The following is a 23,472-nucleotide window of genomic DNA, read 5'->3' on the forward strand; positions in this document are numbered from 1 at the left end:
GAATCAACAACATTTTGTGCTGGATCATGCTCTACATAGATCAGATATGAATGACTCTCGGAAATTGTCAATCACTTTGGGTTTTTTGTTTTTGAATTTTTTTTCTTGTACAATAATGGTCATTTTAAGCACGTCTCTCGAAAATCTGAACCGTATCAGTTTGGAAGAACCCAATTTTTGGGAAGTGCCCAAGTCAAGTTAAAATTTCTGCAATAGATTTTTTTTCATCTTATTCCAATAAACAGTGTGCTTGCAAAGTTTGAAACAGCGAAATGTGAACTTAGACTGGATCATGCTCTACATAGATCAGATATGAATGACTCTCGGAAATTGTCAATCACTTTGGGTTTTTTGTTTTTGAATTTTTTTTCTTGTACAATAATGGTCATTTTAAGCACGTCTCTCGAAAATCTGAACCGTATCAGTTTGGAAGAACCCAATTTTTGGGAAGTGCCCAAGTCAAGTTAAAATTTCTGCAATAGATTTTTTTTCATCTTATTCCAATAAACAGTGTGCTTGCAAAGTTTGAAACAGCAAAATGTGAACTTAGACTAGGCGAGCGTTCTTGAGAGATCAGGACGCTTGTCTGAAAATGTGACCGTATGGCTCGTGGTGTCGGTAAAACCAAAATGCATCAAGTGTTGGTGGTATAGTGGTGAGCATAGCTGCCTTCCAAGCAGTTGACCCGGGTTCGATTCCCGGCCAACGCAAAAAAATCTGATTTTGCGACACTTTAATCAGCAAATTTTGCGTTCCTATTTAACATTTTCAATGACTGTTACTGCACTTGTTGCTGAATCAACAACATTTTGTGCTGGATCATGCTCTACATAGATCAGATATGAATGACTCTCGGAAATTGTCAATCACTTTGGGTTTTTTGTTTTTGAATTTTTTTTCTTGTACAATAATGGTCATTTTAAGCACGTCTCTCGAAAATCTGAACCGTATCAGTTTGGAAGAACCCAATTTTTGGGAAGTGCCCAAGTCAAGTTAAAATTTCTGCAATAGATTTTTTTTCATCTTATTCCAATAAACAGTGTGCTTGCAAAGTTTGAAACAGCGAAATGTGAACTTAGACTGGATCATGCTCTACATAGATCAGATATGAATGACTCTCGGAAATTGTCAATCACTTTGGGTTTTTTGTTTTTGAATTTTTTTTCTTGTACAATAATGGTCATTTTAAGCACGTCTCTCGAAAATCTGAACCGTATCAGTTTGGAAGAACCCAATTTTTGGGAAGTGCCCAAGTCAAGTAAAAATTTCTGCAATAGATTTTTTTCATCTTATTCCAATAAACAGTGTGCTTGCAAAGTTTGAAACAGCGAAATGTGAACTTAGACTAGGCGAGCGTTCTTGAGAGATCAGGAAGCTTGTCTGAAAATGTGACCGTATGGCTTGTGGTGTCAGTAAAACTAAAACACATCAAGCGTTGGTGGTATAGTGGTGAGCATAGCTGCCTTCCATGCAGTTGACTCAGGTTCGATTCCCGGCCAACGCAAGAAAATCTGATTTAACGACTCTTTAGTCAGCAAATTTTGCGTTCCTATTTAACATTTTCAACGACTGTTACTGCACTTGTTGCTGAATCAACAACATTTTGTGCTGGATCATGCTCTACATAGATCAGATATGAATGACTCTCGGAAATTGTCAATCACTTTGGGTTTTTTGTTTTTGAATTTTTTTTCTTGTACAATAATGGTCATTTTAAGCACGTCTCTCGAAAATCTGAACTGTATCAGTTTGGAAGAACCCAATTTTTGGGAAGTGCCCAAGTCAAGTTAAAATTTCTGCAATAGATTTTTTTCATCTTATTCCAATAAACAGTGTGCTTGCAAAGTTTGAAACAGCGAAATGTGAACTTAGACTAGGCGAGCGTTCTTGAGAGATCAGGAAGCTTGTCTGAAAATGTGACCGTATGGCTCGTGGTGTCGGTAAAACCGAAACGCATCAAGCGTTGGTGGTATAGTGGTGAGCATAGCTGCCTTCCAAGCAGTTGACCTGGGTTCGATTCCCGGCCAACGCAAGAAAATCTGATTTTACGACACTGTAGTCAGCAAATTTTGCGTTCCTATTTAACATTTTCAACGACTGTTACTGCACTTGTTGCTGAATCAACAACATTTTGTGCTGGATCATGCTCTACATAGATCAGATATGAATGACTCGCGGAAATTGTCAATCACTTTGGGTTTTTTGTTTTTGAATTTTTTTTCTTGTACAATAATGGTCATTTTAAGCACGGCTCTCGAAAATCTGAACCGTATCAGTTTGGAAGAACCCAATTTTTGGGAAGTGCCCAAGTCAAGTTAAAATTTCTGCAATAGATTTTTTTCATCTTATTCCAATAAACAGTGTGCTTGCAAAGTTTGAAACAGCGAAATGTGAACTTAGACTAGGCGAGCGTTCTTGAGAGATCAGGAAGCTTGTCTGAAAATGTGACCGTATGGCTCGTGGTTTCAGTAAAACTAAAATACATCAAGCGTTGGTGGTATAGTGGTGAGCATAGCTGTCTTCCAAGCAGTTGACCCAGGTTCGATTCCCGGCCAACGCAACGGCTGTTACTTTTCTTGTTGCTGAATCAACAACATTTTGTGCTGGATCATGCTCTACATAGATCAGATATGAATGACTCGCGGAAATTGTCAATCACTTTGGGTTTTTTGTTTTTGAATTTTTTTTCTTGTACAATAACGGTCATTTTAAGCACGGCTCTCGAAAATCTGAACCGTATCAGTTTGGAAGAACCCAATTTTTGGGAAGTGCCCAAGTCAAGTTAAAATTTCTGCAATAGATTTTTTCATCTTATTCCAATAAACAGTGTGCTTGCAAAGTTTGAAACAGCGAAATGTGAACTTAGACTAGGCGAGCGTTCTTGAGAGATCAGGAAGCTTGTCTGAAAATGTGACCGTATGGCTCGTGGTGTCTGTAAAACTAAAACACATCAAGCGTTGGTGGTATAGTGGTGTAGTGGTATAGTGGTGAGCATAGCTGCCTTCCAAGCAGTTGACCCAGGCCAACGCAAGAAAATCTGTTTTTACGACATTGTAGTCAGCAAATTTTGCGTTCCTATTTAACATTCTCAACGACTGTTACTGCTCTTGTTGCTGAATCAAAATCATTTTGTGCTGGATCATGCTCTACATAGATGAGATATGAATGACTCTCGGAAACTTTCAATCATTTTGGGTTTTTTGTTTTTGAATTTTTTTTCTTGTACAATAACGGTCATTTTAAGCAAGGCTCTCGAAAATCTGAACCGTATCAGTTTGGAAGAACCCAATTTTTGGGAAGTGCCCAAGTCAAGTTAAAATTTCTGCAATAGATTTTTTTCATCTTTTTCCAATAAACAGTGTGCTTGCAAAGTTGTAAACAGCGAAATGTGAACTTAGACTAGGCGAGCGTTCTTGAGAGATCAGGAAGCGTGTCTGAAAATGTGACCGTATGGCTCGTGGTGTCGGCAAAACTAAAACACATCAAGCGTTGGTGGTATAGTGGTGAGCATAGCTGCCTTCCAAGCAGTTGACCCGGGTTCGATTCCTGGCCAACGCAACGACTGTTACCGCTCTTGTTGCTGAATCAACAACATTTTGTGCTGGATCATTGTTTTCAAATTTTTTTTTTTGTACAATAACGGTCATTTTAAGCACGGCTCTCGAAAATCTGAACCATATCAGTTTGAAGAACCCAATTTTTGGGAAGTGCCCAAGTCAAGTTAAAATTTCTGCAATAGATTTTTTTCATCTTATTCCAATAAACAGTGTGCTTGCAAAGTTTGAAACAGCGAAATGTGAACTTAGACTAGGCAAGCGTTCTTGAGAGATCAGGAAGCTTGTCTGAAAATGTGACCGTATGGCTCGTGGTGTCGGTAAAACTAAAACACATCAAGCGTTTTTGGTATAGTGGTGTAGTGGTATAGTGGTGAGCATAGCTGCCTTCCAAGCAGTTGACCCAGGCCAACGCAAGAAAATCTGTTTTTACGACACTGTAGTCAGCAAATTTTGCGTTCCTATTTAACATTCTCAACGACTGTTACTGCTCTTGTTGCTGAATCAACAACATTTTGTGCTGGATCATGCTCTACATAGATCAGATATGAATGACTCTCGGAAATTTTTAATCACTTTGTGTTTTTTGTTTTTGAATTTTTTTTCTTGTACAATAACGGTCATTTTAAGCAAGGCTCTCGAAAATCTGAACCGTATCAGTTTGGAAGAACCCAATTTTTGGGAAGTGCCCAAGTCAAGTTAAAATTTCTACAATAGATTTTTTTCATCTTTTTCCAATAAACAGTGTGCTTGCAAAGTTTGAAACAGCGAAATGTGAACTTAGACTAGGCGAGCGTTCTTGAGAGATCAGGAAGCTTGTCTGAAAATGTGACCGTATGGCTTGTGGTGTCGGTAAAACTAAAACACATCAAGCGTTGGTGGTATAGTGGTGAGCATAGCTGCCTTCCAAGCAGTTGACCCGGGTTCGATTCCCGGCCAACGCAAGAAAATCTGGTTTTACGACACTGTAGTCAGCAAATTTTGCGTTCCTATTTAACATTCTCAACGACTGTTACTGCTCTTGTTGCTGAATCAACAACATTTTGTGCTGGATCATGCTCTACATAGATGAGATATGAATGACTCGCGGAAATTGTCAATCACTTTGGGTTTTTTGTTTTTTAATTTTTTTTCTTGTACAATAACGGCCATTTTAAGCACGACTCTCGAAAATCTGAACCGTATCAGTTTGGAAGAACCCAATTTTTGGGAAGTGCCCAAGTCAATTTAAAATTTCTGCAATAGATTTTTTTCATCTTATTCCAATAAACAGTGTGCTTGCAAAGTTTGAAACAGCGAAATGTGAACTTAGACTAGGCGAGCGTTCTTGAGAGATCAGGAAGCTTGTTTAAAAATGTGACCGTATGGCTCGTGGTGTCGGTAAAACCAAAATGCATCAAGCGTTGGTGGTATAGTGGTGAGAATAGCTGCCTTCCAAGCAGTTGACCCGGGTTCGATTCCCGGCCAACGCAAGAAAATCTGATTTTACGACACTGTAGTCACCAAATTTTGCGTTCCTATTTAACATTCTCAACGACTGTTACTGCTCTTGTTGCTGAATCAACAACATTTTGTGCTGGATCATGCTCTACGTAGATCAGATATGAATGACTCGCGGAAATTGTCAATCACTTTGGGTTTTTTGTTTTTTAATTTTTTTTCTTGTACAATAACGGTCATTTTAAGCACGGCTCTCGAAAATCTGAACCGTATCAGTTTGGAAGAACCCAATTTTTGGGAAGTGCCCAAGTCAAGTTAAAATTTCTGCAATAGATTTTTTTCATCTTATTCCAATAAACAGTGTGCTTGCAAAGTTTGAAACAGCGAAATGTGTACTTAGACTAGGCGAGCATTCTTGAGAGATCAGGAAGCTTGTCTGAAAATGTGACCGTATGGCTTGTGGTGTCGGTAAAACTAAAACACATCAAGCGTTGGTGGTATAGTGGTGAGCATAGCTGCCTTCCAAGCAGTTGACCCGGGTTCGATTCCCGGCCAACGCAAGAAAATCTGATTTTACGACACTGTAGTCAGCAAATTTTGCGTTCCTATTTAACATTCTCAACGACTGTTACTGCTCTTGTTGCTGAATCAACAACATTTTGTGCTGGATCATGCTCTACGTAGATCAGATATGAATGACTCGCGGAAATTGTCAATCACTTTGGGTTTTTTGTTTTTGAATTTTTTTTCTTGTACAATAACGGTCATTTTAAGCACGGCTCTCGAAAATCTGAACCGTATCAGTTTGGAAGAACCCAATTTTTGGGAAGTGCCCAAGTCAAGTTAAAATTTCTGCAATAGATTTTTTTCATCTTATTCCAATAAACAGTGTGCTTGCAAAGTTTGAAACAGCGAAATGTGAACTTAGACTAGGCGAGCGTTCTTGAGAGATCAGGAAGCTTGTCTGAAAATGTGACCGTATGGCTTGTGTTGTCGGTAAAACTAAAACACATCAAGCGTTGGTGATATAGTGGTGAGCATAGCTGCCTTCCAAGCAGTTGACCCGGGTTTGATTCCTGGCCAACGCAAGAAAATCTGATTTTACGACACTGTAGTCAGCAAATTTTGCGTTCCTATTTAACATTCTCAACGACTGTTACTGCTCTTGTTGCTGAATCAACAACATTTTGTGCTGGATCATGCTCTACATAGATCAGATATAAATGACTCGCGGAAATTGTCAATCACTTTAGGTTTTTTGTTTTTTAATTTTTTTTCTTGTACAATAACGGTTATTTTAAGCACGGCTCTCGAAAATCTGAACCGTATCAGTTTGGAAGAACCCAATTTTTGGGAAGTGCCCAAGTCAAGTTAAAATTTCTGCAATAGATTTTTTTCATCTTATTCCAATAAACAGTGTGCTTGCAAAGTTTGAAACAGCGAAATGTGTACTTAGACTAGGCGAGCGTTCTTGAGAGATCAGGAAGCTTGTCTGAAAATGTGACCGTATGGCTTGTGGTGTCGATAAAACTAAAACACATCAAGCGTTGGTGGTATAGTGGTGAGCATAGCTGCCTTCCAAGCAGTTGACCCGGGTTCGATTCCCGGCCAACGCAAGAAAATCTGATTTTACGACACTGTAGTCAGCAAATTTTGCGTTCCTATTTAACATTCTCAACGACTGTTACTGCTCTTGTTGCTGAATCAACAACATTTTGTGCTGGATCATGCTCTACATAGATCAGATATGAATGACTCGCGGAAATTGTCAATCACTTTGGGTTTTTTGTTTTTTAATTTTTTTTCTTGTACAATAACGGTCATTTTAAGCACGGCTCTCGAAAATCTGAACCGTATCAGTTTGGAAGAACCCAATTTTTGGGAAGTGCCCAAGTCAATTTAAAATTTCTGCAATAGATTTTTTTCATCTTATTCCAATAAACAGTGTGCTTGCAAAGTTTGAAACAGCGAAATGTGAACTTAGACTAGGCGAGCGTTCTTGAGAGATCAGGAAGCTTGTCTGAAAATGTGACCGTATGGCTCGTGGTGTCGGTAAAACCAAAATGCATCAAGCGTTGGTGGTATAGTGGTGAGCATAGCTGCCTTCCAAGCAGTTGACCAGGGTTCGATTCCCGGCCAACGCAAGAAAATCTTATTTTACGACACTGTAGTCAGCAAATTTTGCGTTCCTATTTAACATTCTCAACGACTGTTACTGCTCTTGTTGCTGAATTAACAACATTTTGTGCTTTATCATGCTCTACATAGATCAGATATAAATGACTCGCGGAAATTGTCAATCACTTTGGGTTTTTTGTTTTTTAATTTTTTTTCTTGTACAATAACGGTCATTTTAAGCACGGCTCTCGAAAATCTGAACCGTATCAGTTTGGAAGAACCCAATTTTTGGGAAGTGCCCAAGTCAATTTAAAATTTCTGCAATATATTTTTTTCATCTTATTCCAATAAACAGTGTGCTTGCAAAGTTTGAAACAGCGAAATGTGAACTTAGACTAGGCGAGCGTTCTTGAGAGATCAGGAAGCTTGTCTGAAAATGTGACCGTATGGCTCGTGGTGTAGGTAAAACCAAAATGCATCAAGCGTTGGTGGTATAGTGGTGAGCATAGCTGCCTTCCAAGCAGTTGACCAGGTTTCGATTCCCGGCCAACGCAAGAAAATCTTATTTTACGACACTGAAGTCAGCAAATTTTGCGTTCCTATTTAACATTCTCAACGACTGTTACTGCTCTTGTTGCTGAATTAACAACATTTTGTGCTTTATCATGCTCTACATAGATCAGATATAAATGACTCGCGGAAATTGTCAATCACTTTGGGTTTTTTGTTTTTTAATTTTTTTTCTTGTACAATAACGGTCATTTTAAGCACGGCTCTCGAAAATCTGAACCGTATCAGTTTGGAAGAACCCAATTTTTGGGAAGTGCCCAAGTCAATTTAAAATTTCTGCAATAGATTTTTTTCATCTTATTCCAATAAACAGTGTGCTTGCAAAGTTTGAAACAGCGAAATGTGAACTTAGACTAGGCGAGCGTTCTTGAGAGATCAGGAAGCTTGTCTGAAAATGTGACCGTATGGTTCGTGGTTTCGGTAAAACTAAAATACATCAAGTGTTGGCTGTATAGTGGTGAGCATAGCTGCCTTCCAAGCAGTTGACCCGGGTTTTATTCCCGGCCAACGCAAGAAAATCTGATTTTACGACACTGTAATCAGCAAATTTTGCGTTCCTATTTAACATTCTCAACGACTGTTACTGCTCTTGTTGCTGAATCAACAACATTTTGTGCTGGATCATGCTCTACATAGATCAGATATGAATGACTCTCGGAAATTGTCAATCACTTTGGGTTTTTTGTTTTTGAATTTTTTTTCTTGTACAATAACGGTCATTTTAAGCACGGCTCTCGAAAATCTGAACCGTATCAGTTTGGAAGAACCCAATTTTTGGGAAGTGCCCAAGTCAAGTTAAAATTTCTGCAATAGATTTTTTTCATCTTATTCCAATAAACAGTGTGCTTGCAAAGTTTGAAACAGCGAAATGTGTACTTAGACTAGGCGAGCGTTCTTGAGAGATCAGGAAGCTTGTTTGAAAATGTGACCGTATGGCTCGTGGTGTCGGTAAAACCAAAATGCATCAAGCGTTGGTGGTATAGTGGTGAGCATAGCTGCCTTCCAAGCAGTTGACCCGGGTTCGATTCCCGGCCAACGCAAGGAAATCTGATTTTACGACACTGTAGTCAGCAAATTTTGCGTTCCTATTTAACATTCTCAACGACTGTTACTGCTCTTGTTGCTGAATCAACAACATTTTGTGCTGGATCATGCTCTACATAGATCAGATATGAATGACTCTCGGAAATTGTCAATCACTTTGGGTTTTTTGTTTTTGAATTTTTTTTCTTGTACAATAACGGTCATTTTAAGCACGGCTCTCGAAAATCTGAACCGTATCAGTTTGGAAGAACCCAATTTTTGGGAAGTGCCCAAGTCAAGTTAAAATTTCTGCAATAGATTTTTTTCATCTTATTCCAATAAACAGTGTGCTTGCAAAGTTTGAAACAGCAAAATGTGTACTTAGACTCGGCGAGCGTTCTTGAGAGATCAGGAAGCTTGTCTGAAAATGTGACCGTATGGCTTGTGGTGTCGGTAAAACTAAAACACATCAAGCGTTGGTGGTATAGTGGTGAGCATAGCTGCCTTCCAAGCAGTTGACCTGGGTTCGATTCCCGGCCAATGCAAGAAAATCTGATTTTACGACACTGTAGTCAGCAAATTTTGCGTTCCTATTTAACATTCTCAACGACTGTTACTGCTCTTGTTGCTGAATCAACAACATTTTGTGCTGGATCATGCTCTACATAGATCAGATATAAATGACTCGCGGAAATTGTCAATCACTTTGGGTTTTTTGTTTTTTAATTTTTTTTCTTGTACAATAACGGTCATTTTAAGCACGGCTCTCGAAAATCTGAACCGTATCAGTTTGGAAGAACCCAATTTTTGGGAAGTGCCCAAGTCAATTTAAAATTTCTGCAATAGATTTTTTTCATCTTATTCAAATAAACAGTGTGCTTGCAAAGTTTGAAACAGCGAAATGTGTACTTAGACTAGGCGAGCGTTCTTGAGAGATCAGGAAGCTTGTCTGAAAATGTGACCGTATGGCTTGTGGTGTCGGTAAAACTAAAACACATCAAGCGTTGGTGATATAGTGGTGAGCATAGCTGCCTTCCAAGCAGTTGACCCGGGTTCGATTCCCGGCCAACGCAAGAAAATCTGATTTTACGACACTGTAGTCAGCAAATTTTGCGTTCCTATTTAACATTCTCAACGACTGTTACTGCTCTTGTTGCTGAATCAACAACATTTTGTGCTGGATCATGCTCTACATAGATCAGATATGAATGACTCGCGGAAATTGTCAATCACTTTGGGTTTTTTGTTTTTTAATTTTTTTTCTTGTACAATAACGGTCATTTTAAGCACGGCTCTCGAAAATTTGAACCGTATCAGTTTGGAAGAACCCAATTTTTGGGAAGTGCCCAAGTCAATTTAAAATTTCTGCAATAGATTTTTTTCATCTTATTCCAATAAACGCCCAAGTCAATTTAAAATTTCTGCAATAGATTTTTTTCATCTTATTCCAATAAACAGTGTGCTTGCAAAGTTTGAAACAGCGAAATGTGAACTTAGACTAGGCGAGCGTTCTTGAGAGATCAGGAAGCTTGTTTGAAAATGTGACCGTATGGCTCGTGGTGTCGGTAAAACCAAAATGCATCAAGCGTTGGTGGTATAGTGGTGAGCATAGCTGCCTTCCAAGCAGTTGACCAGGTTTCGATTCCCGGCCAACGCAAGAAAATCTTATTTTACGACACTGAAGTCAGCAAATTTTGCGTTCCTATTTAACATTCTCAACGACTGTTACTGCTCTTGTTGCTGAATTAACAACATTTTGTGCTTTATCATGCTCTACATAGATCAGATATAAATGACTCGCGGAAATTGTCAATCACTTTGGGTTTTTTGTTTTTTAATTTTTTTTCTTGTACAATAACGGTCATTTTAAGCACGGCTCTCGAAAATCTGAACCGTATCAGTTTGGAAGAACCCAATTTTTGGGAAGTGCCCAAGTCAATTTAAAATTTCTGCAATAGATTTTTTTCATCTTATTCCAATAAACAGTGTGCTTGCAAAGTTTGAAACAGCGAAATGTGAACTTAGACTAGGCGAGCGTTCTTGAGAGATCAGGAAGCTTGTCTGAAAATGTGACCGTATGGTTCGTGGTTTCGGTAAAACTAAAATACATCAAGTGTTGGCTGTATAGTGGTGAGCATAGCTGCCTTCCAAGCAGTTGACCCGGGTTTTATTCCCGGCCAACGCAAGAAAATCTGATTTTACGACACTGTAATCAGCAAATTTTGCGTTCCTATTTAACATTCTCAACGACTGTTACTGCTCTTGTTGCTGAATCAACAACATTTTGTGCTGGATCATGCTCTACATAGATCAGATATGAATGACTCTCGGAAATTGTCAATCACTTTGGGTTTTTTGTTTTTGAATTTTTTTTCTTGTACAATAACGGTCATTTTAAGCACGGCTCTCGAAAATCTGAACCGTATCAGTTTGGAAGAACCCAATTTTTGGGAAGTGCCCAAGTCAAGTTAAAATTTCTGCAATAGATTTTTTTCATCTTATTCCAATAAACAGTGTGCTTGCAAAGTTTGAAACAGCGAAATGTGTACTTAGACTAGGCGAGCGTTCTTGAGAGATCAGGAAGCTTGTTTGAAAATGTGACCGTATGGCTCGTGGTGTCGGTAAAACCAAAATGCATCAAGCGTTGGTGGTATAGTGGTGAGCATAGCTGCCTTCCAAGCAGTTGACCCGGGTTCGATTCCCGGCCAACGCAAGGAAATCTGATTTTACGACACTGTAGTCAGCAAATTTTGCGTTCCTATTTAACATTCTCAACGACTGTTACTGCTCTTGTTGCTGAATCAACAACATTTTGTGCTGGATCATGCTCTACATAGATCAGATATGAATGACTCTCGGAAATTGTCAATCACTTTGGGTTTTTTGTTTTTGAATTTTTTTTCTTGTACAATAACGGTCATTTTAAGCACGGCTCTCGAAAATCTGAACCGTATCAGTTTGGAAGAACCCAATTTTTGGGAAGTGCCCAAGTCAAGTTAAAATTTCTGCAATAGATTTTTTTCATCTTATTCCAATAAACAGTGTGCTTGCAAAGTTTGAAACAGCGAAATGTGTACTTAGACTCGGCGAGCGTTCTTGAGAGATCAGGAAGCTTGTCTGAAAATGTGACCGTATGGCTTGTGGTGTCGGTAAAACTAAAACACATCAAGCGTTGGTGGTATAGTGGTGAGCATAGCTGCCTTCCAAGCAGTTGACCTGGGTTCGATTCCCGGCCAATGCAAGAAAATCTGATTTTACGACACTGTAGTCAGCAAATTTTGCGTTCCTATTTAACATTCTCAACGACTGTTACTGCTCTTGTTGCTGAATCAACAACATTTTGTGCTGGATCATGCTCTACATAGATCAGATATAAATGACTCGCGGAAATTGTCAATCACTTTGGGTTTTTTGTTTTTTAATTTTTTTTCTTGTACAATAACGGTCATTTTAAGCACGGCTCTCGAAAATCTGAACCGTATCAGTTTGGAAGAACCCAATTTTTGGGAAGTGCCCAAGTCAATTTAAAATTTCTGCAATAGATTTTTTTCATCTTATTCAAATAAACAGTGTGCTTGCAAAGTTTGAAACAGCGAAATGTGTACTTAGACTAGGCGAGCGTTCTTGAGAGATCAGGAAGCTTGTCTGAAAATGTGACCGTATGGCTTGTGGTGTCGGTAAAACTAAAACACATCAAGCGTTGGTGATATAGTGGTTAGCATAGCTGCCTTCCAAGCAGTTGACCCGGGTTCGATTCCCGGCCAACGCAAGAAAATCTGATTTTACGACACTGTAGTCAGCAAATTTTGCGTTCCTATTTAACATTCTCAACGACTGTTACTGCTCTTGTTGCTGAATCAACAACATTTTGTGCTGGATCATGCTCTACATAGATCAGATATGAATGACTCGCGGAAATTGTCAATCACTTTGGGTTTTTTGTTTTTTAATTTTTTTTCTTGTACAATAACGTTCATTTTAAGCACGGCTCTCGAAAATTTGAACCGTATCAGTTTGGAAGAACCCAATTTTTGGGAAGTGCCCAAGTCAATTTAAAATTTCTGCAATAGATTTTTTTCATCTTATTCCAATAAACAGTGTGCTTGCAAAGTTTGAAACAGCGAAATGTGAACTTAGACTAGGCGAGCGTTCTTGAGAGATCAGGAAGCTTGTTTGAAAATGTGACCGTATGGCTCGTGGTGTCGGTAAAACCAAAATGCATCAAGCGTTGGTGGTATAGTGGTGAGCATAGCTGCCTTCCAAGCAGTTGACCCGGGTTCGATTCCCGGCCAACGCAAGAAAATCTGATTTTACGACACTGTAGTCAGCAAATTTTGCGTTCCTATTTAACATTCTCAACGACTGTTACTGCTCTTGTTGCTGAATCAACAACATTTTGTGCTGGATCATGCTCTACATAGATCAGATATGAATGACTCGCGGAAATTGTCAATCACTTTGGGTTTTTTGTTTTTTAATTTTTTTTCTTGTACAATAACGGTCATTTTAAGCACGGCTCTCGAAAATTTGAACCGTATCAGTTTGGAAGAACCCAATTTTTGGGAAGTGCCCAAGTCAATTTAAAATTTCTGCAATAGATTTTTTTCATCTTATTCCAATAAACAGTGTGCTTGCAAAGTTTGAAACAGCGAAATGTGAACTTAGACTAGGCGAGCGTTCTTGAGAGATCAGGAAGCTTGTCTGAAAATGTGACCGTATGGCTCGTGGTTTCGGTAAAACTAAAATACATCAAGTGTTGGCTGTATAGTGGTGAGCATAGCTGCCTTCCAAGCAGTTGACCCGGGTTTTATTCCCGGCCAACACAAGAAAATCTGATTTTACGACACTGTAGTCAGCAAATTTTGCGTTCCTTTTTAACATTCTCAACGACTGTTACTGCTCTTGTTGCTGAATCAACAACATTTTGTGCTGGATCATGCTCTACATAGATCAGATATGAATGACTCTCGGAAATTGTCAATCACTTTGGGTTTTTTGTTTTTGAATTTTTTTTCTTGTACAATAACGGTCATTTTAAGCACGGCTCTCGAAAATCTGAACCGTATCAGTTTGGAAGAACCCAATTTTTGGGAAGTGCCCAAGTCAAGTTAAAATTTCTGCAAAAGATTTTTTTCATCTTATTCCAATAAACAGTGTGCTTGCAAAGTTTGAAACAGCGAAATGTGTACTTAGACTAGGCGAGCGTTCTTGAGAGATCAGGAAGCTTGTCTGAAAATGTGACCGTATGGCTCGTGGTTTCGGTAAAACTAAAATACATCAAGCGTTGGTGGTATAGTGGTGAGCATAGCTGCCTTCCAAGCAGTTGACCCGGGTTCGATTCCCAGCCAACGCAAGGAAATCTTATTTTACGACACTGTAGTCAGCAAATTTTGCGTTCCTATTTAACATTCTCAACGACTGTTACTGCTCTTGTTGCTGAATCAACAACATTTTGTGCTGGATCATGCTCTACATAGATCAGATATAAATGACTCGCGGAAATTGTCAATCACTTTGGGTTTTTTGTTTTTTAATTTTTTTTCTTGTACAATAACGGTCATTTTAAGCACGGCTCTCGAAAATCTGAACCGTATCAGTTTGGAAGAACCCAATTTTTGGGAAGTGCCCAAGTCAATTTAAAATTTCTGCAATAGATTTTTTTCATCTTATTCCAATAAACAGTGTGCTTGCAAAGTTTGAAACAGCGAAATGTGAACTTAGACTAGGCGAGCGTTCTTGAGAGATCAGGAAGCTTGTTTGAAAATGTGACCGTATGGCTCGTGGTGTCAGTAAAACCAAGATGCATCAAGCGTTGGTGGTATAGTGGTGAGCATAGCTGCCTTCCAAGCAGTTGACCCGGGTTCGATTCCCGGCCAACGCAAGAAATTCTGATTTTACGACACTGTAGTCAGCAAATTTTGCGTTCCTATTTAACATTCTCAACGACTGTTACTGCTCTTGTTGCTGAATCAACAAAATTTTGTGCTGGATCATGCTCTACGTAGATCAGATATGAATGACTCGCGGAAATTGTCAATCACTTTGGGTTTTTTGTTTTTTAATTTTTTTTCTTGTACAATAACGGTCATTTTAAGCACGGCTCTCGAAAATCTGAACCGTATCAGTTTGGAAGAACTCAATTTTTGGGAAGTGCCCAAGTCAATTTAAAATTTCTGCAATAGATTTTTTTCATCTTATTCCAATAAACAGTGTGCTTGCAAAGTTTGAAACAGCGAAATGTGAACTTAGACTAGGCGAGCGTTCTTGAGAGATCAGGAAGCTTGTTTGAAAATGTGACCGTATGGCTCGTGGTGTCGGTAAAACCAAAATGCATCAAGCGTTGGTGGTATAGTGGTGAGCATAGCTGCCTTCCAAGCAGTTGACCCGGGTTCGATTCCCGGCCAACGCAAGAAAATCTGATTTTACGACACTGTAGTCAGCAAATTTTGCGTTCCTATTTAACATTCTCAACGACTGTTACTGCTCTTGTTGCTGGATCAACAACATTTTGTGCTGGATCATGCTCTACATAGATCAGATATGAATGACTCGCGGAAATTGTCAATCACTTTGGGTTTTTTGTTTTTTAATTTTTTTTCTTGTACAATAACGGTCATTTTAAGCACGGCTCTCGAAAATCTGAACCGTATCAGTTTGGAAGAACCCAATTTTTGGGAAGTGCCCAAGTCAATTTAAAATTTCTGCAATAGATTTTTTTCATCTTATTCCAATAAACAGTGTGCTTGCAAAGTTTGAAACAGCGAAATGTGAACTTAGACTAGGCGAGCGTTCTTGAGAGATCAGGAAGCTTGTCTGAAAATGTGACCGTATGGCTCGTGGTTTCGGTAAAACTAAAATACATCAAGTGTTGGCTGTATAGTGGTGAGCATAGCTGCCTTCCAAGCAGTTGACCCGGGTTTTATTCCCGGCCAACACAAGAAAATCTGATTTTACGACACTGTAGTCAGCAAATTTTGCGTTCCTGTTTAACATTCTCAACGACTGTTACTGCTCTTGTTGCTGAATCAACAACATTTTGTGCTGGATCATGCTCTACATAGATCAGATATGAATGACTCTCGGAAATTGTCAATCACTTTGGGTTTTTTGTTTTTGAATTTTTTTTCTTGTACAATAACGGTCATTTTAAGCACGGCTCTCGAAAATCTGAACCGTATCAGTTTGGAAGAACCCAATTTTTGGGAAGTGCCCAAGTCAAGTTAAAATTTCTGCAATAGATTTTTTTCATCTTATTCCAATAAACAGTGTGCTTGCAAAGTTTGAAACAGCGAAATGTGTACTTAGACTAGGCGAGCGTTCTTGAGAGATCAGGAAGCTTGTCTGAAAATGTGACCGTATGGCTCGTGGTTTCGGTAAAACTAAAATACATCAAGCGTTGGTGGTATAGTGGTGAGCATAGCTGCCTTCCAAGCAGTTGACCCAGGTTCGATTCCCGGCCAACGCAAGAAAATCTTATTTTACGACACTGTAGTCAGCAAATTTTGCGTTCCTATTTAACATTCTCAACGACTGTTACTGCTCTTGTTGCTGAATCAACAACATTTTGTGCTGGATCATGCTCTACGTAGATCAGATATGAATGACTCGCGGAAATTGTCAATCACTTTGGGTTTTTTGTTTTTTAATTTTTTTTCTTGTACAATAACGGTCATTTTAAGCACGGCTCTCGAAAATCTGAACCGTATCAGTTTGGAAGAACTCAATTTTTGGGAAGTGCCCAAGTCAATTTAAAATTTCTGCAATAGATTTTTTTCATCTTATTCCAATAAACGCCCAAGTCAATTTAAAATTTCTGCAATAGATTTTTTTCATCTTATTCCAATAAACAGTGTGCTTGCAAAGTTTGAAACAGCGAAATGTGAACTTAGACTAGGCGAGCGTTCTTGAGAGATCAGGAAGCTTGTTTGAAAATGTGACCGTATGGCTCGTGGTGTCGGTAAAACCAAAATGCATCAAGCGTTGGTGGTATAGTGGTGAGCATAGCTGCCTTCCAAGCAGTTGACCCGGGTTCGATTCCCGGCCAACGCAAGAAAATCTGATTTTACGACACTGTAGTCAGCAAATTTTGCGTTCCTATTTAACATTCTCAACGACTGTTGCTGCTCTTGTTGCTGAATCAACAAAATTTTGTGCTGGATCATGCTCTACATAGATCACATATGAATGACTCGCGGAAATTGTCAATCACTTTGGGTTTTTTGTTTTTTAATTTTTTTTCTTGTACAATAACGGTCATTTTAAGCACGGCTCTCGAAAATCTGAACCGTATCAGTTTGGAAGAACCCAATTTTTGGGAAGTGCCCAAGTCAATTTAAAATTTCTGCAATAGATTTTTTTCATCTTATTCAAATAAACAGTGTGCTTGCAAAGTTTGAAACAGCGAAATGTGTACTTAGACTAGGCGAGCGTTCTTGAGAGATCAGGAAGCTTGTCTGAAAATGTGACCGTATGGCTTGTGGTGTCGGTAAAACTAAAACACATCAAGCGTTGGTGATATAGTGGTGAGCATAGCTGCCTTCCAAGCAGTTGACCCGGGTTCGATTCCCGGCCAACGCAAGAAAATCTGATTTTACGACACTGTAGTTAGCAAATTTTGCGTTCCTATTTAACATTCTCAACGACTGTTACTGCTCTTGTTGCTGAATCAACAACATTTTGTGCTGGATCATGCTCTACATAGATCAGATATGAATGACTCGCGGAAATTGTCAATCACTTTGGGTTTTTTGTTTTTTAATTTTTTTTCTTGTACAATAACGGTCATTTTAAGCACGGCTCTCGAAAATTTGAACCGTATCAGTTTGGAAGAACCCAATTTTTGGGAAGTGCCCAAGTCAATTTAAAATTTCTGCAATAGATTTTTTTCATCTTATTCCAATAAACAGTGTGCTTGCAAAGTTTGAAACAGCGAAATGTGAACTTAGACTAGGCGAGCGTTCTTGAGAGATCAGGAAGCTTGTTTGAAAATGTGACCGTATGGCTCGTGGTGTCGGTAAAACCAAAATGCATCAAGCGTTGGTGGTATAGTGGTGAGCATAGCTGCCTTCCAAGCAGTTGACCCGGGTTCGATTCCCGGCCAACGCAAGAAAATCTGATTTTACGACACTGTAGTCAGCAAATTTTGCGTTCCTATTTAACATTCTCAACGACTGTTACTGCTCTTGTTGCTGAATCAACAACATTTTGTGCTGGATCATGCTCTACATAGATCAGATATGAATGACTCGCGGAAATTGTCAATCACTTTGGGTTTTTTGTTTTTTAATTTTTTTTCTTGTACAATAACGGTCATTTTAAGCACGGCTCTCGAAAATTTGAACCGTATCAGTTTGGAAGAACCCAATTTTTGGGAAGTGCCCAAGTCAATTTAAAATTTCTGCAATAGATTTTTTTCATCTTATTCCAATAAACAGTGTGCTTGCAAAGTTTGAAACAGCGAAATGTGAACTTAGACTAGGCGAGCGTTCTTGAGAGATCAGGAAGCTTGTTTGAAAATGTGACCGTATGGCTCGTGGTGTCGGTAAAACCAAAATGCATCAAGCGTTGGTGGTATAGTGGTGAGCATAGCTGCCTTCCAAGCAGTTGACCCGGGTTCGATTCCCGGCCAACGCAAGAAAATCTGATTTTACGACACTGTAGTCAGCAAATTTTGCGTTCCTATTTAACATTCTCAACGACTGTTACTGCTCTTGTTGCTGAATCAACAACATTTTGTGCTGGATCATGCTCTACATAGATCAGATATGAATGACTCGCGGAAATTGTCAATCACTTTGGGTTTTTTGTTTTTTAATTTTTTTTCTTGTACAATAACGGTCATTTTAAGCACGGCTCTCGAAAATCTGAACCGTATCAGTTTGGAAGAACCCAATTTTTGGGAAGTGCCCAAGTCAAGTTAAAATTTCTGCAAAAGATTTTTTTCATCTTATTCCAATAAACAGTGTGCTTGCAAAGTTTGAAACAGCGAAATGTGTACTTAGACTAGGCGAGCGTTCTTGAGAGATCAGGAAGCTTGTCTGAAAATGTGACCGTATGGCTCGTGGTTTCGGTAAAACTAAAATACATCAAGCGTTGGTGGTATAGTGGTGAGCATAGCTGCCTTCCAAGCAGTTGACCCGGGTTCGATTCCCGGCCAACGCAAGGAAATCTTATTTTACGACACTGTAGTCAGCAAATTTTGCGTTCCTATTTAACATTCTCAACGACTGTTACTGCTCTTGTTGCTGAATCAACAAAATTTTGTGCTGGATCATGCTCTACATAGATCACATATGAATGACTCGCGGAAATTGTCAATCACTTTGGGTTTTTTGTTTTTTAATTTTTTTTCTTGTACAATAACGGTCATTTTAAGCACGGCTCTCGAAAATCTGAACCGTATCAGTTTGGAAGAACCCAATTTTTGGGAAGTGCCCAAGTCAATTTAAAATTTCTGCAATAGATTTTTTTCATCTTATTCAAATAAACAGTGTGCTTGCAAAGTTTGAAACAGCGAAATGTGTACTTAGACTAGGCGAGCGTTCTTGAGAGATCAGGAAGCTTGTCTGAAAATGTGACCGTATGGCTTGTGGTGTCGGTAAAACTAAAACACATCAAGCGTTGGTGATATAGTGGTGAGCATAGCTGCCTTCCAAGCAGTTGACCCGGGTTCGATTCCCGGCCAACGCAAGAAAATCTGATTTTACGACACTGTAGTTAGCAAATTTTGCGTTCCTATTTAACATTCTCAACGACTGTTACTGCTCTTGTTGCTGAATCAACAACATTTTGTGCTGGATCATGCTCTACATAGATCAGATATGAATGACTCGCGGAAATTGTCAATCACTTTGGGTTTTTTGTTTTTTAATTTTTTTTCTTGTACAATAACGGTCATTTTAAGCACGGCTCTCGAAAATTTGAACCGTATCAGTTTGGAAGAACCCAATTTTTGGGAAGTGCCCAAGTCAATTTAAAATTTCTGCAATAGATTTTTTTCATCTTATTCCAATAAACAGTGTGCTTGCAAAGTTTGAAACAGCGAAATGTGAACTTAGACTAGGCGAGCGTTCTTGAGAGATCAGGAAGCTTGTTTGAAAATGTGACCGTATGGCTCGTGGTGTCGGTAAAACCAAAATGCATCAAGCGTTGGTGGTATAGTGGTGAGCATAGCTGCCTTCCAAGCAGTTGACCCGGGTTCGATTCCCGGCCAACGCAAGAAAATCTGATTTTACGACACTGTAGTCAGCAAATTTTGCGTTCCTATTTAACATTCTCAACGACTGTTACTGCTCTTGTTGCTGAATCAACAACATTTTGTGCTGGATCATGCTCTACATAGATCAGATATGAATGACTCGCGGAAATTGTCAATCACTTTGGGTTTTTTGTTTTTTAATTTTTTTTCTTGTACAATAACGGTCATTTTAAGCACGGCTCTCGAAAATTTGAACCGTATCAGTTTGGAAGAACCCAATTTTTGGGAAGTGCCCAAGTCAATTTAAAATTTCTGCAATAGATTTTTTTCATCTTATTCCAATAAACAGTGTGCTTGCAAAGTTTGAAACAGCGAAATGTGAACTTAGACTAGGCGAGCGTTCTTGAGAGATCAGGAAGCTTGTTTGAAAATGTGACCGTATGGCTCGTGGTGTCGGTAAAACCAAAATGCATCAAGCGTTGGTGGTATAGTGGTGAGCATAGCTGCCTTCCAAGCAGTTGACCCGGGTTCGATTCCCGGCCAACGCAAGAAAATCTGATTTTACGACACTGTAGTCAGCAAATTTTGCGTTCCTATTTAACATTCTCAACGACTGTTACTGCTCTTGTTGCTGAATCAACAACATTTTGTGCTGGATCATGCTCTACATAGATCAGATATGAATGACTCGCGGAAATTGTCAATCACTTTGGGTTTTTTGTTTTTTAATTTTTTTTCTTGTACAATAACGGTCATTTTAAGCACGGCTCTCGAAAATCTGAACCGTATCAGTTTGGAAGAACCCAATTTTTGGGAAGTGCCCAAGTCAAGTTAAAATTTCTGCAAAAGATTTTTTTCATCTTATTCCAATAAACAGTGTGCTTGCAAAGTTTGAAACAGCGAAATGTGTACTTAGACTAGGCGAGCGTTCTTGAGAGATCAGGAAGCTTGTCTGAAAATGTGACCGTATGGCTCGTGGTTTCGGTAAAACTAAAATACATCAAGCGTTGGTGGTATAGTGGTGAGCATAGCTGCCTTCCAAGCAGTTGACCCGGGTTCGATTCCCGGCCAACGCAAGGAAATCTTATTTTACGACACTGTAGTCAGCAAATTTTGCGTTCCTATTTAACATTCTCAACGACTGTTACTGCTCTTGTTGCTGAATCAACAACATTTTGTGCTGGATCATGCTCTACATAGATCAGATATAAATGACTCGCGGAAATTGTCAATCACTTTGGGTTTTTTGTTTTTTAATTTTTTTTCTTGTACAATAACGGTCATTTTAAGCACGGCTCTCGAAAATCTGAACCGTATCAGTTTGGAAGAACCCAATTTTTGGGAAGTGCCCAAGTCAATTTAAAATTTCTGCAATAGATTTTTTTCATCTTATTCCAATAAACAGTGTGCTTGCAAAGTTTGAAACAGCGAAATGTGAACTTAGACTAGGCGAGCTTCTTGAGAGATCAGGAAGCTTGTTTGAAAATGTGACCGTATGGCTCGTGGTGTCAGTAAAACCAAAATGCATCAAGCGTTGGTGGTATAGTGGTGAGCATAGCTGCCTTCCAAGCAGTTGACCCGGGTTCGATTCCCAGCCAACGCAAGAAAATCTGATTTTACGACACTGTAGTCAGCAAATTTTGCGTTCCTATTTAACATTCTCAACGACTGTTACTGCTCTTGTTGCTGAATCAACAAAATTTTGTGCTGGATCATGCTCTACGTAGATCAGATATGAATGACTCGCGGAAATTGTCAATCACTTTGGGTTTTTTGTTTTTTAATTTTTTTTCTTGTACAATAACGGTCATTTTAAGCACGGCTCTCGAAAATCTGAACCGTATCAGTTTGGAAGAACTCAATTTTTGGGAAGTGCCCAAGTCAATTTAAAATTTCTGCAATAGATTTTTTTCATCTTATTCCAATAAACAGTGTGCTTGCAAAGTTTGAAACAGCGAAATGTGAACTTAGACTAGGCGAGCGTTCTTGAGAGATCAGGAAGCTTGTTTGAAAATGTGACCGTATGGCTCGTGGTGTCGGTAAAACCAAAATGCATCAAGCGTTGGTGGTATAGTGGTGAGCATAGCTGCCTTCCAAGCAGTTGACCCGGGTTCGATTCCCGGCCAACGCAAGAAAATCTGATTTTACGACACTGTAGTCAGCAAATTTTGCGTTCCTATTTAACATTCTCAACGACTGTTACTGCTCTTGTTGCTGGATCAACAACATTTTGTGCTGGATCATGCTCTACATAGATCAGATATGAATGACTCGCGGAAATTGTCAATCACTTTGGGTTTTTTGTTTTTTAATTTTTTTTCTTGTACAATAACGGTCATTTTAAGCACGGCTCTCGAAAATCTGAACCGTATCAGTTTGGAAGAACCCAATTTTTGGGAAGTGCCCAAGTCAATTTAAAATTTCTGCAATAGATTTTTTTCATCTTATTCCAATAAACAGTGTGCTTGCAAAGTTTGAAACAGCGAAATGTGAACTTAGACTAGGCGAGCGTTCTTGAGAGATCAGGAAGCTTGTCTGAAAATGTGACCGTACTGCTCGTGGTTTCGGTAAAACTAAAATACATCAAGTGTTGGCTGTATAGTGGTGAGCATAGCTGCCTTCCAAGCAGTTGACCCGGGTTTTATTCCCGGCCAACACAAGAAAATCTGATTTTACGACACTGTAGTCAGCAAATTTTGCGTTCCTATTTAACATTCTCAACGACTGTTACTGCTCTTGTTGCTGAATCAACAACATTTTGTGCTGGATCATGCTCTACATAGATCAGATATGAATGACTCTCGGAAATTGTCAATCACTTTGGGTTTTTTGTTTTTGAATTTTTTTTCTTGTACAATAACGGTCATTTTAAGCACGGCTCTCGAAAATCTGAACCGTATCAGTTTGGAAGAACCCAATTTTTGGGAAGTGCCCAAGTCAAGTTAAAATTTCTGCAATAGATTTTTTTCATCTTATTCCAATAAACAGTGTGCTTGCAAAGTTTGAAACAGCGAAATGTGTACTTAGACTAGGCGAGCGTTCTTGAGAGATCAGGAAGCTTGTCTGAAAATGTGACCGTATGGCTCGTGGTTTCGGTAAAACTAAAATACATCAAGCGTTGGTGGTATAGTGGTGAGCATAACTGCCTTCCAAGCAGTTGACCCGGGTTCGATTCCCGGCCAACGCAAGGAAATCTTATTTTACGACACTGTAGTCAGCAAATTTTGCGTTCCTATTTAACATTCTCAACGACTGTTACTGCTCTTTTTGCTGAATCAACAACATTTTGTGCTGGATCATGCTCTACATAGATCAGATATAAATGACTCGCGGAAATTGTCAATCACTTTGGGTTTTTTGTTTTTTAATTTTTTTTCTTGTACAATAACGGTCATTTTAAGCACGGCTCTCGAAAATCTGAACCGTATCAGTTTGGAAGAACCCAATTTTTGGGAAGTGCCCAAGTCAATTTAAAATTTCTGCAATAGATTTTTTTCATCTTATTCCAATAAACAGTGTGCTTGCAAAGTTTGAAACAGCGAAATGTGAAATTGTCAATCACTTTGGGTT

The 23,472-nt window shown here is 39.0% G+C and overlaps 17 non-coding genes across 17 annotated transcripts; all 17 read left to right on the forward strand.

Moving 5' to 3' along the window:
- The first annotated feature begins 4,426 nt into the window (after positions 1 to 4,426).
- Positions 4,427 to 4,498, forward strand: TRNAG-UCC (transfer RNA glycine (anticodon UCC)). The gene has a single exon. It is a non-coding gene; the product is annotated as a tRNA-Gly (tRNA).
- Positions 4,499 to 5,482: 984 nt separating this feature from the next.
- Positions 5,483 to 5,554, forward strand: TRNAG-UCC (transfer RNA glycine (anticodon UCC)). Its single transcript has one exon. It is a non-coding gene; the product is annotated as a tRNA-Gly (tRNA).
- A 984-nt stretch (positions 5,555 to 6,538) lies between these two features.
- On the forward strand, positions 6,539 to 6,610 carry TRNAG-UCC (transfer RNA glycine (anticodon UCC)). Its single transcript has one exon. It is a non-coding gene; the product is annotated as a tRNA-Gly (tRNA).
- Positions 6,611 to 8,650: 2,040 nt separating this feature from the next.
- TRNAG-UCC (transfer RNA glycine (anticodon UCC)) lies at positions 8,651 to 8,722 on the forward strand. Its single transcript has one exon. It is a non-coding gene; the product is annotated as a tRNA-Gly (tRNA).
- A 2,624-nt stretch (positions 8,723 to 11,346) lies between these two features.
- TRNAG-UCC (transfer RNA glycine (anticodon UCC)) lies at positions 11,347 to 11,418 on the forward strand. The gene has a single exon. It is a non-coding gene; the product is annotated as a tRNA-Gly (tRNA).
- A 1,512-nt stretch (positions 11,419 to 12,930) lies between these two features.
- Positions 12,931 to 13,002, forward strand: TRNAG-UCC (transfer RNA glycine (anticodon UCC)). Its single transcript has one exon. It is a non-coding gene; the product is annotated as a tRNA-Gly (tRNA).
- A 1,512-nt stretch (positions 13,003 to 14,514) lies between these two features.
- TRNAG-UCC (transfer RNA glycine (anticodon UCC)) lies at positions 14,515 to 14,586 on the forward strand. Its single transcript has one exon. It is a non-coding gene; the product is annotated as a tRNA-Gly (tRNA).
- Positions 14,587 to 15,042: 456 nt separating this feature from the next.
- On the forward strand, positions 15,043 to 15,114 carry TRNAG-UCC (transfer RNA glycine (anticodon UCC)). Its single transcript has one exon. It is a non-coding gene; the product is annotated as a tRNA-Gly (tRNA).
- Positions 15,115 to 16,682: 1,568 nt separating this feature from the next.
- On the forward strand, positions 16,683 to 16,754 carry TRNAG-UCC (transfer RNA glycine (anticodon UCC)). Its single transcript has one exon. It is a non-coding gene; the product is annotated as a tRNA-Gly (tRNA).
- Positions 16,755 to 17,738: 984 nt separating this feature from the next.
- TRNAG-UCC (transfer RNA glycine (anticodon UCC)) lies at positions 17,739 to 17,810 on the forward strand. Its single transcript has one exon. It is a non-coding gene; the product is annotated as a tRNA-Gly (tRNA).
- A 456-nt stretch (positions 17,811 to 18,266) lies between these two features.
- Positions 18,267 to 18,338, forward strand: TRNAG-UCC (transfer RNA glycine (anticodon UCC)). Its single transcript has one exon. It is a non-coding gene; the product is annotated as a tRNA-Gly (tRNA).
- A 456-nt stretch (positions 18,339 to 18,794) lies between these two features.
- Positions 18,795 to 18,866, forward strand: TRNAG-UCC (transfer RNA glycine (anticodon UCC)). The gene has a single exon. It is a non-coding gene; the product is annotated as a tRNA-Gly (tRNA).
- Positions 18,867 to 19,850: 984 nt separating this feature from the next.
- On the forward strand, positions 19,851 to 19,922 carry TRNAG-UCC (transfer RNA glycine (anticodon UCC)). Its single transcript has one exon. It is a non-coding gene; the product is annotated as a tRNA-Gly (tRNA).
- A 456-nt stretch (positions 19,923 to 20,378) lies between these two features.
- Positions 20,379 to 20,450, forward strand: TRNAG-UCC (transfer RNA glycine (anticodon UCC)). The gene has a single exon. It is a non-coding gene; the product is annotated as a tRNA-Gly (tRNA).
- A 456-nt stretch (positions 20,451 to 20,906) lies between these two features.
- On the forward strand, positions 20,907 to 20,978 carry TRNAG-UCC (transfer RNA glycine (anticodon UCC)). The gene has a single exon. It is a non-coding gene; the product is annotated as a tRNA-Gly (tRNA).
- Positions 20,979 to 21,961: 983 nt separating this feature from the next.
- On the forward strand, positions 21,962 to 22,033 carry TRNAG-UCC (transfer RNA glycine (anticodon UCC)). The gene has a single exon. It is a non-coding gene; the product is annotated as a tRNA-Gly (tRNA).
- A 984-nt stretch (positions 22,034 to 23,017) lies between these two features.
- On the forward strand, positions 23,018 to 23,089 carry TRNAG-UCC (transfer RNA glycine (anticodon UCC)). The gene has a single exon. It is a non-coding gene; the product is annotated as a tRNA-Gly (tRNA).
- Positions 23,090 to 23,472: the final 383 nt, after the last annotated feature.

The sequence above is a fragment of the Pelobates fuscus genome, chromosome 3, assembly GCF_036172605.1.
Source record: "Pelobates fuscus isolate aPelFus1 chromosome 3, aPelFus1.pri, whole genome shotgun sequence".
In the NCBI taxonomy this organism is placed as follows: Eukaryota; Metazoa; Chordata; class Amphibia; order Anura; family Pelobatidae; genus Pelobates; species Pelobates fuscus.